Source organism: Echinops telfairi, unplaced genomic scaffold (genome assembly GCF_000313985.2).
Source record: "Echinops telfairi isolate 266 unplaced genomic scaffold, ASM31398v2 ScPeMD7_3;HRSCAF=10, whole genome shotgun sequence".
NCBI classification, from domain to species: Eukaryota; Metazoa; Chordata; class Mammalia; order Afrosoricida; family Tenrecidae; genus Echinops; species Echinops telfairi.
Genome location: NW_022103899.1, coordinates 45,396,146 through 45,404,915, shown reverse-complemented (window position 1 = coordinate 45,404,915; position 8,770 = coordinate 45,396,146).

The window sequence follows — 8,770 nt, the reverse complement described above, 5'->3', positions numbered from 1 at the left end:
GCGAAAGGCCTGAAGACCACCTCCCAATAGCAGGCCACTAACCCTGCAAGGGACTCCCAAGGTGAATCGGAATCCCCATACCAGGGTCTGTCTTGCTTTCCCTGGGGTGCCCACCCCATCCCCCCAAGCCTCCCTCCCGGGTACCCTCTGTCCTCCACTGCTAGGCTCCTCCCTGCCGCCCCCGCCCCCGCCCCCGCAGGTGGGTGGAAAAGCGACATCTGGTGTTGTTCCAGCGGAGCCCAGGTCTCAGGCCACCCCCCTCACACCCCCTCCCTCGCCAAGGCCTCGGAAGAGGGGGGCGGGGGGGCTCCGCCTCCTCTGAGTCAATATTTGCCCACAGCAAACGCGCGCTGGGACAGGTGTGAGTGAGCGAGAGCGTCCAGGGGCGGGAGCTGTGGCCGGCCGTATAAGAGTGCGCTGAGCTCCAGTCGCCGCACAAGCTCCGGGGCGGGGACCCGGACCGGGCACGCAGCCCTGCTGGGCCGGGCCAGGTCGGGCCGGCCGAGGGAGCAGGGACGGAGGGAGGGACGGGCGCGCACCTGGGCTGGCCCCCGCGGCCACCGACGTGTCACTGCCGACGCGTGCACATGCGTGTCGGTGTGGGTAGCGGCCGGCGGAGCGCCGGGCAACACCTGCATTCAAGGACGACGAGGAGGACCAGGAGATCGCCCCCCGAGGGCCGCGGCCCGGCCCCGGGCCCTCCGCTCCCGCCCCGCGACGAGCCCCTCGCACAAACCGGACCTGAGCGTTTTGTTCGTTCGGCTCGCGTGAGGCAGGGGCGGCTTCTCAGCACCCGCCCGGGGCCAGCCGCACCGCCACGCAGGCACCTGTCGTCGCCGCCGCTGCCGCCAGACGAGTCGCCCAAGCCCCGGGCGCCGCTCCCCAGGGAGATCCGGCTCCCATCCGGCCCCACCCGGCTGCCGGGCCCTGGGCCTGGGCTGCCAGTCCTGTTCCGGGTAACCCAGGCCAGCAGGCTCCAACGGGGTGGAGGGGGTCGCGCTGTGGCTCTATCCCCTGCGACTTCGGTGGCCTTGCACAAGTCGTTTCCCAATCTCTTCTCAGTTTTTCACTGGCAGAGCGAGGGGCTGGTCTGGCCACCAGCGCCAGCGCCCCTGCCCCCATCCTGATTCGTGGGCTCCTAGCAATTCCTCTGGGTCTCTGACCCTGGGAAGATGGACGCCTGGCTAGGGGCCCTGAGAAGCTGGTTGGTGTGGAAACACTAGATGGGGAGAGGAGGGGGTAGTCAAGGACCAAGACTGACCGAATCTGTTTCTACAGACAGGCAGACTCAATGGAGAAATAAAGGGGTGACAGCCCTTTCCTGACAGAGCCTAGCAGCGCAGGACAGTCTGGAAGCCCCACATCCCCCACCCTCTCCTTAAGGGGAGTCCAGGACAGGTCTCAGCGGCCCAGGTCATTAGCCACAACCCAAACTTGGGACAGACCACCTAGCCTTTCCAGTTACCCCAAGTGCTAGGTCTGAGGGGTGGGGGAGGACGCCGAGGACTCAGACCCCCGACCTCTCGCTTGGAGAGCTGAGTGCCTGGCCTGTGCCTCCAGGTGTCCCCCTACCCTCTCCTCCCAGGACCTGAGGGAGGACACAGGGAGTGGGTACTGCATCCCACACTCCTGCAGAGACACTCCCCACCTCCACTGAAGAGGGGAGCCAGAGCCAGGAATTACAGTCCCTTCCTGTTCCTGGAGTCACTGGCTTGTCCCCTCCATCACCACCCACTCCACGCTGAAACCCCTCACCCCTACCCGCAGGCCCGCAGGCTCAGCTGAATGCTTGGCTGAGAGAAAGTAGGGGGAGGGGGAGGGCTCTCAGGCCCGCTTGTCTGCAGCTGGGCCCTATGTGGAGGGGTGGGTGGAGCCTGGGTCCTCTGACCAGCCCTGCCTGAAGAGGGGTGGTCTGTGGGCCAGGGGTCCTTTGCTCTCCTCCCCCCATCAAGGGGGGGGCTTGAGGGGAAGCTCCCTGGCTAGGATTCTAGACCCCAGGGCTGCATAGTAAAGGGTCTCCCACCACCACCACCACGTACCAGAGTGAAACCACTCAGTGAACTGAGGTCTGCCCTGCTGACTGACAAGAGCCCCAGTCCTGCCCCAGGAGCTGCACCCCCACCTCCCTCAAGGCCTGCATTTCCTGCCTGTGACCAGGGATCTGGCCCCATCCAGGCCCCTCCTTCCCTGCCTGGCTGGGGCGGAGTCTCCAGGCGCCTGGCAGGCCTGCAGGTGCTGAGCTTGGGGGTGGGGGGGTGGGTGTTCAGCAGCTGGTGTGCGAGGCACACCCCTCCCCCTCTTGCTCAAAGCCCAAGCCTGCTTCCTGTCATCCCTGTCAATGCCCTGGTGGGGGAGGGGACAGGTGGCTCTGGGACACCACCAGAGAGCAACAGATATGGGGGAAGGAACAGAGGACAGATGAACAAACAGCGAAGTCTAGAGAGGTGGGAGAGACACTTGGAGGTTTTAGGTCCCAGGGAGGCTCCAGGCCCCCAGACAGTGAGATCAAGAGACACAGAGGGACTGAAGACCAGAGTGACACCAAACAAGACACACACACACACACACACACACAATGGGAGATAGGTGGAGGGGTTGGGTACAGTTTGGGGTGAGGGGCAACTACATGAAATCAGCCCCTATCCCACCCCACATCCAACCAGCTGCCTCCTGGCTGATCCTAACTCAAGGGGACACTTGTGTTGTGCAGAGCAGAACTGCCCCATACAGTTTTCATGGCTGGGACCTTTCTGAAGTCAATCACCAGGCCTTTCTTCCAACGCCCCTCAGATCATCAACCTTTGGATTAGTAGCCTGGCATTTAACTGTTTGTGCCACCCAGGGACACCACCCACAAAAGGGGAAATAAGTGACTGGAAATGGGGACAATCGGGGCCACAGGCTGGGTGATTTGAGAGGGCCATCACCCCCACCCACCCCTGAATTAAAGGGCACAATATGAGGAGGGGAGAAAGTAAGGCCTGAAGTTCCCATGCCCCTGACCAGGCACTGGGGACTGTGAGCAGGAAGGAACTTGGATCTGACTCCATCCCTCCTCCTTTCTCTCTTGGTCACACTGCTAGCCGTAGTACCACCTGCCCTGCCCCACCCCCCCATTGGTCCCACCTGAGGACCTCCCAGGCTTGGCAGCTGCCCAGGGCCTGGGTCTGGGCAGGGGCACAGGGAGCAGTGGGTGGCACCGGTGGGGGCTCATACTCAGGTGCTAATCCCCATCCAACCATGGCAGTCCCCAGGCCTCATTGACCTTCTTGGAGATTAGTCCCCATGGTGACTGGGCCAACTCGCCCCTGGCTCTGGCTGGGCCAGGTTGGGGGGGGGCAGAGGTTGGGGTGGGGTGAGGGGGTAAGCTTCTGGAGGCCTCACAGGATGCAGGGCTGGGAGGTCTCTCAGGATCACCAGCCAACTTAGTGTTCCCTATAGGAACAGAGGCTCCCAGATGGGAAGGGACTGGCCGCAAGGCCTCACCTAGGGCAGGAGGAACACCAAAAATCTCCTGTACTTCCTCGGGCTCCACTCCCAAGGGGCTTGTGCAAGAACAGAGGAAATCAGGGCTCCCCCTCCTGTCCCCTCCCCTGGCTCCCACAAAGCAAGATCTTTGGCAGTGTGGCTTGCATGGGGAGAGGCACAAAGGGGCCCCATTTTGACTTGGAGGTTGGCTTCTCAGGGCCAGTTGTGGAAAGGGAGTGCAGGGGCCCTACTTGATGTCTTGAAGACCTCCCCCCTGCCCCACCAGGTCCAGACTTCCCCCCACTCCATAAAGGATGAGAGAGAAGCATCCAACAAAGCCAAGTATAACCACAACCATAGTTACTACGAATCCTCTTGTTTATCGTCTTCCTGCTGCGGGCTAGCTCTGTGTCTGACATGCATTTACATCTTCATGACTGAGTGCTCTGTCATCATAAGGAGCACTGGGTTACTATGTTTACTATGTGTTGGGCTTCTAACCACAAGGTCAGCAGTTCAAAGCCACCAGCGGCTCTGTGGGAGAAGTATAACACCTTCTACTCCCATAAAGAGTTTTGGTCTTGGAAACCCACAGGGGTGGTCCTGTAGGGTCCCTATGTAGGGTTCCACTGGTCCTGTAGGGTCCCTAAGAGTCAGAACCCCCTCTATGGCAGTGAGTTTGGTTTGAGTTTGCCTCTATCATGACTGTCCTGGCCCCCACTTTACAGAGGGGGAAATGGAGTCGTGTGCAAGTTTATCTGGCTCATAAGCAGGAACACTAAGATGTGAAGCCACACAGGTCAGTTCCAGAGCCCACATTTTAACCCCTTGGTTTCTGCTCCACAATGGGTGGGGGACGGGGATGGGCCTCCTCCTCCAGGTGATCACACATCACAGTGCATGCTTACAACACACAGCAAGTTGCCTAACATAGAATTGTTGTTTGGGGCAGTTGAGTTGGCTCTGATGGACTCATAGTGACCCCATAGACAATGGAGTGCATCACTGTCTGACCCTGCTCCATGCCATCCTCACGGTGGCTAATAGGTTGCAGCCCATTGTACCAGCCAGCATGGAATATTATCCATGATAACTTAGGCCAATAATGAATACCCATACGCCTGCCCTGACGTAGTGTGGCAGTTAGTGTGCCGTGGAACAGCCCTAGGATGAGCCTGCTCATGTAGGGCATGTGGGCTTGCACCTGTGCAGATGCCAGGTGGGTGGCTGTCTCCACCTCACCTGGAGTGATGAAGAAGAAGATGAAAGAGAGGCCCCTGGTTCACTGGCTGGGTGAGTGGGCAGTGGGGAAAGCTGCCTCCCACTCCCCTGGATGGGGGCCAGCTTTCCATCTCCACTAGGGGGTGGGACCATGGTAGAGGGATGTTGTTTAGGATGAGAGAACAATGGACCTGAGTGGTGGGAGGGGGGCCAAGGGCCAACAGGATCCACCTCTTTGGACCCAGCTGTTGTACCCTGACAACCAGCGCTGAGCAGGTCTCTGCACCCTCCTTATCTCTGTCTCCCAGGAGACCAGACGTGCACAGCCCCAGGGAAGGTTCTCTGTCCCCAGCGTCAACCTCCAGACCTGGGTGGGGGTGGAGAACATAGGAGCAGCCCTGGGAAGGAGGGGCAGATGATGGCGCAGGGTTGGGAGCTGAGGGGACAGTGAGGGAGGGCAACAGGCTCTCCATTTGCATCTTCAGTCCCCAAAGCACTGAGTGATTTCCCAGTGAAATGAGGGGCGAGGTGCTAGGGCCCTCAGAGCTGTCCACCACTGCTGAGAAGTGCAGCTAAATGGAACCCCGTAGGAGGGAAACTGTGTGTGCGTGGGGTGGGGGGCAGTTCCTCAGGGCCTTCATGGAGGATAGAGACCAGGGGGCTGAGGATTGAGGGCTTCTTGGTGAGGATCAATATGCCCCCATGTGGGGGATCTGAAGGCCTCACTGAGGGCACTCACGATTGAGCCTAGGGCTTCTCTGTGGGACCTGATGGTAGCTCTCTGCGCTGGCAGGCTTAAGGAAATGTGTGAGTGGGGGACCCCCAGGATTTCGAGGGGTGGGGTCAAAGATCTATCTATGAGATGGAGGGTGGAGGGGTCTGCTATCAGGTGGGCTTTAGGAGAGTAATGAGAACACTGTGTGTGGTTCCCAGGTCTCTTTGAGGTGCAGATCTGGGTATCCTGGGGGGTGGGGGTTGTCTCCCTAACTCTCTCCTCTGTTCTCAAGGCCGAGCTGTGGGTGTGGAGGGGGCAGGGGTGAGGGTGCTGAGCTGGCAAACAAAGCCACCTGTGCATCCATCCTTCAGGAAGCTGTGTGAGCCACGGATCCAGCAAAGCAAACAGCAGCAGCTGCTGGGGGCTGGGAGTGGGCTCAGAGGGGGTTGGGAGACTGGGGGGGCCGGTGCTAGGTCAGCCAGGGGCCAGGTGGGGAGTGGGGGAGACTGGGCCCTGGGCCAAGGTACAGAGAGTAAGAGCCATTGAGGTCTTCACCCCAGCACACCAGCCAGCCCCCACCCCAGCCCCAGCCTCCCTGATTTCTTCTCTCCTCTGGCCCTTTCTCAGACAGAAAGGGTTATTTCTTCTCGGAGAAAGCAGGTTTTTGGGCTAGAGGTCCCCTAGCAGAGTAGTTGAGCATGCCCACTCCTGAGAGGTTGGAGCAGACAACTACGATGATAGAACTATGGACTAGACAGTGCGGGAGTGGGCAGTAGAGCCTACAGGCCATCCTTCCCCTGGGGACACTGAGGCACTCCAGGAGATGAGAGGTTGGCCAGTGCCCACAGCTACTTAATGTCAAGCTAAGATCAGCGTTGCCAGCGGCCTCCCATCACATGCCGGGCCAGATCTTCTCATTCTAACCTGGAGCTCAGCTGCTCAACCCTGAAAACCACACACACTGCTACGGAATCCAGTCCTCTGACCAACAGCTGCACTAGAAAGGACCCATGGGCACCCCCAGGCCCCAGCCTGGAGGCAAATAGAGCTTCCAGCCGCAGACAGACGCCCTCGAGCGCCCTGTGGACCAGCACACCGCGCCGCGTCACGCGCCAGCACGACCTCAGCCTCCCACCTGGGCTCCCTCTTTCCGGCCAGCGCGGCTCTCCCCCGCCTCCTGGTGGCCAGATCCGGGATAACTGGGGCGGCCGGAGATCCTGCTCCTCAGTCCCCACCCCTTCTTAGGACGCTGTCTCGAACCCCCTAAGTGAAACTGAGGCCAGAGAAGGACCAGGACCCCAGGATGCTAGGGCTGGCTGTAATTTGGACCCCTGCCTTGTGAGTGATGGGGGAAATTAAACCCTATTTGTTCAATTCCAGCCCCACCCCCATAGGACCCTGTTGTGACGCAAACCCTCCCGACCAGAGCTCTCCCCTGCCCCACAGCCAGTTTCAAGAGCTGTGATGCTAGTCCTCATCTGCGGCAATACACAATTCCTTACGGTGACTGGGAGGCCCGCGGACGGGTGGGGGGTGGGCAGGGCTCTGGCCGCCCTCAGGCTCCTAACGCTTGATTTGGAAGGCGGGGGTTGGTCTCAAAAAAACTCACTACTATAGATCTCCCGGACTCATAGTGACCCTATAGGACACTGTAGAACTGCCCCTGTGAGTTTCCAAGACTCACTCTTGATGGGAGTAGAAAGCCCGGTCTTTCTCTGGTGGATCCGATGGTGGTTTCGAACTGCTGAATTTTAGGTTAGCAACCCAATGCGTAAGCGCTACATCCCAGGGCTCCAGGGGAGGACGAGTAATCCATCACACACACCGCCTTCAGAGAATTTTCTCTACAGTCTCCTTCCCTCTGGACAGTGGGACTACACTTGACCACTGTGTGGTTCTATTGAGCGCCTGCTACTGCTTTGAGGACAACAGCGATGCAGCCCTGGCCCTTGAATGAGGGGCCCCTGTACTAAGGAGGCACTCCGCACTAGGTGGAGGCTCCTCTTCTGGACGACGTGACAGTGGAGGGACAGGAGACGCTGGACAAAGGACTCTCCGCTCGCCCTTCTGTCCTCTTTGCCCCGAGGATCCGGCCACAAAGGGCCCTTTTGGGGGGGAAGCGTGAGTTCGATTCTCCGCCCGGCGCCACTCCGCTGTGCAGCGAGGCAGGGGCAGGAACGGGGGGGGCAAGGGGGGGCTGGGAGGGAGCAGTGACCAGGATTTGCCTCAAGGCGGTGCGAGACTCAGGCAACGTTGAGGCTCGGGGCTGCAAAAAAAAAAAACGCTCGTCATCAAGCACCCTAAGAGTGTTGGGAAGGTCATTGCGCCTTAAGGCAGCCTGATCTGGCCTGCTTCAAGGCCCTCAAAGAGCTCCGGAGACTGGGGGCCCCAGCCCGACGACGCCCTCCGGCTCGCTGGTTGCAGATCCTCCACCACGCGCAGGCCAGGACCTTTGCTCCGCTCGTCCTCTGGACGCGGGCTCCTTTATCCTCACACGATGAGCCTGTGTCCCAGACGCTGGGGACAGGGCCTAAAGGGCCCACAACGTGAATTGGACTTTGTGAATGAAGGCAGCAGGCTCTTAAACAAAGGCGCAGAGATGCCACCCGGGAAGATGCCACCCGGTTGAGGTGCCCGGGAGCCAGGAGCGCGCGGCCTCCTCGGAACCCAGGGTGGAGCCCGGAAGGTCGGAGGGGGTGCGTGCCACAGAGCCGGCCCAGAGCAAAGACAAGAAGCGCCCAGTCAGCCCTGGAGGCGGCGGCGCCTCCTCGCTTTCCATTGTGATCCCCGCCAGGCGGGGACCCTGCGCAGGCCCCTACGGGCAGCTGACTCAGCCGAGTTCAGCACCCGGCCGGTCAGTGGGGCAGCGCGGGCGAGCTCCGGGTTTAAAGCCCGGTGCCTGTCCGGCTGCGCTCCCCCACCCCTTGGACTCCGGCTACCGCCTGGGTAGAGCCGCCAGCCCTGGCCTCGGCTGGCTGGGACGTCCGTCCCCGCTGCCCACAGCGGCATGGACCCTACGCCCGCCTGCCTCACGCTCTGGGACGCCGAGGACTTCCAGGGTCGCTGCTGCCGGCTGCTGAGCGACTGCGCCAGCGTCGGCGATCGCTGTGACCTGAGCCGGGTGCGCTCCGTCAAGGGGAAAGTGACGCGTGAGTACTGGTCTGGCCGGGCTGGGCTACACGAAGGGGCAGGGGAAGCGGTCACCCGGCTCCTCGGACTCAAGTTGGGGGCCTGGGTCCTCGGTCTTCCTGCCCTCGGCCCGTGTCCTCAGCCTTAGACCCTGAGAGAGACCCAACGATGTGGCAAACCCCACTGTCTAAGGCTCTCTGGGGTCCGCTCTACAAAGCCCGCAAAATCCAAGGGATC